Here is a 2,725-nt window from a genome sequence, read left to right as displayed (position 1 = left end):
CCCCTGGCCGTGTTTATGTCCTTACAGTTGCCCGCGGATGTCCCGGCGCTTGTTCTAGGGGTGTCTGCGGCTTGGCCGGGCAGGCCCCCTAACACCTCTTTGACCACGATAGCAAATTAGCACTAATTATTGCAATAATCTTTTGAACGCAGAGAAGAGCTCCTGGGAATCAGGAGGTGACAAAAAAAAACCCCACAACATAAAGCAAAACGAACAAAACAGCCCCACCGCGGTTTATCTTCCCCGCCTGCAGGAATGCAGGCCTGCTATGCACGTCCGATAGCAACGAGGGCGCGTAAACCAACCTCAAGAGCAGGGGCAGTACTGGGGGTCCTGCCCATTGCAGGGAGCCCCCCAAAACCCGGTACCGCCAGCTGCCCCCTGGGCTCGTTGCCGGCCCCTCGCTGTCCCCCCGGTCCCCAAAACCGCAAAGAGTTCTAAAAAACCCCACGCTGCTTTTTGCCTAAACCGGGCGCCCTCGGGGGACGCGCCGCCGCCGGGGAGGTCCTCGCCTCCTGCCCGGCGGGCGAGCGGCCGCCGTGTTTCGGGGCTGCAGCCGGGGCCGCACCCCGGGGAGCCGAGGGGACGCCACCGCGGGGAAGTTTTGTTGCTGTTTTCCTTCAAGGAAGGAAAAAAAAAAAACCAAACTATTTTCTCGTGAGGCAGAACAGAGCGTCTGACTCCCCCAGCCATGGAACGCGGGGGAACCGGCTAAAATACGAGTACATTTGGGCCATGAGTCCCTCTGCGGGGACAGGGCTTCAACTGTCCGGCTGCGCTGCACCGGCCCCCCATGCCCTCTTCTCCTTCTTCTTCCTCCATCCGCACACAGCAGAGAGATGCTGTAGAGGACAGGCTGCCATCCCTCCTCCTACGTGCTTTTCACCTCTGAAAAGGCTCCCAAAAACATTTTGGCCCCGAGGAACTACCGGGCAGGCCGCTGGAGCGGCGATGAGCTCGTCTGCGGGCAGGGTGCGGGCGCAGCGCTCCGCTGTTATCAGGTCTCAGCTCCACGGACGGGGAGCCGGGGCCAGGGCACCGACATCCCCATCTACCATCAATTTACCTTCTGCTTCCCCCATTTAGCTTTTAACGTCAAACCCTACATTTTTCTCGGCTCCAGCCTGTCTACGGCTCTTGTGATTTAGCTGCGGGAATGACCGCTCCTGAGAAAATGGCAACATCCTCATTAGCGAGCAATTAAAAAAAGATCGTCCTTAGCGAATCCGGAGGAGCTCCGGTTCTGAGAAATCAACGTTTCAAAAAAGGGAAAATTATTGATGGGGAAATATCGGAGAGGCGATTCTCCAGGCGGCGGGCGGCTCCGCACCCCGTACCCCACCTGGGCGCGGGGTGCGGAGCCGCCCGTCACCCCCGTCGTGCATCCCCAGGGGAGCTGCAGCCCGGCGACTCGGTCAAGGGAAGACATAGCATCTGCAGGGAGGCTGCCTGCAGCCCTCTCAGCCATCCATCCCTCGCCCCTCTTTTTTTTTTTTTTTTTTTACGTGCCGTAACAAGATTAAAAAAAAAAAAAAGCTTTGGGCGGGGGGAGTGCGAGATGCTCCTGGCAACTAACAGGCAAGGAAAAGCAAACAAGGGGGAAGATTCTTCTCTCCGAGTGTTATAAACAAAAGCAAGTGTCTGTAAACATAGACCCACGCCGGAGCGCAGAGCTGGGCTGCCTGACCCGACGGGAGGGAGGGCACATCACTTTTGTCTGGTTGTTGTAACCCCGCAACCTCCCCACTGTCAGCAAGGGAGGCGAAACAGCGCAGGGGTTCCCTTATCTTTTTATGGGCAATTGCACATCTACCTACGCTTAGTGCCGGGTCTCGTCGGGAGCCACTTCCTTAGGCGCGGCGACAGGGAAAGGCAGGCAGGTATGCAGCCCTGGACCTGGAGAGAGAGCCAGCTTGGTTTAAGTTGAGATGATTTAAGTAAGAGTTTAAAATACGAACCCGAATTTTGTTATGGAAAAGGTGGAAAACCTTGCGTTTAACCGGGAATTGCCCAAAACAACTAGAGTAGCTTCTTTATGTAAAAGCTTTAATTTTTCTTGCCCGCCTACGATACAGTGGGATGCCACGCGTTTCCCAGCGTGGAATGTCTGCAGCTCGCCCTGGCTCCGGGAAGCGGAAAAGCCACCGACCTGGCACCGGGACTCTTGCAAAGGAGTCGGCAGACGGGGCGAGAGAGAATTGGTCAGATATAAGGGAAGAGGATCTAAAAAGCCAGAGCACGGGCCGCTGCAATTTGCAGTCAGAAAAAAAAGGTGTTGGGTTTTTTTTTTAATAATAATAATGCTTACTGTTGCGGACTGGAAACATGCAACCCAGGAGAGTTTTGGGAACCACAAAGTTAATGCTAAGTTCACCGTAGCTCATTGTAAATCTTACCCATCTCCCCCCTTTCGCCCCCCCGCAAATCCCTTGCCTTGTTCGCTCTTTCTTCCTTGACGTAAAATTACCTGCTACATAATCACTCCGAGCAAAGCCCTCCGGCCTCCCTCGCCTGCCCCCGGCACCCCTCCGGGGCTGCCGCCCCCGCCGCCCGGCCCCGCTCCGGGCTCGGCTCCCGCCAGCGCCTGGCACCGCCGCCGCCCGGGCTCCGGCGGCAAGAAAACCGCGTATCTCTGCCATTTGCGATCCGCCCCGGGGTTTGCACCCTTGTCCGTTTCCCGTTAGCAGTAGGTCTCCTGCATGGAGAACACCACCACAAGAAATTC

The sequence above is a fragment of the Tauraco erythrolophus genome, chromosome 5 (genome assembly GCF_009769465.1).
Source record: "Tauraco erythrolophus isolate bTauEry1 chromosome 5, bTauEry1.pri, whole genome shotgun sequence".
Taxonomy (NCBI): Eukaryota; Metazoa; Chordata; class Aves; order Musophagiformes; family Musophagidae; genus Tauraco; species Tauraco erythrolophus.
Note: the sequence above shows the minus strand (reverse complement) of the source record.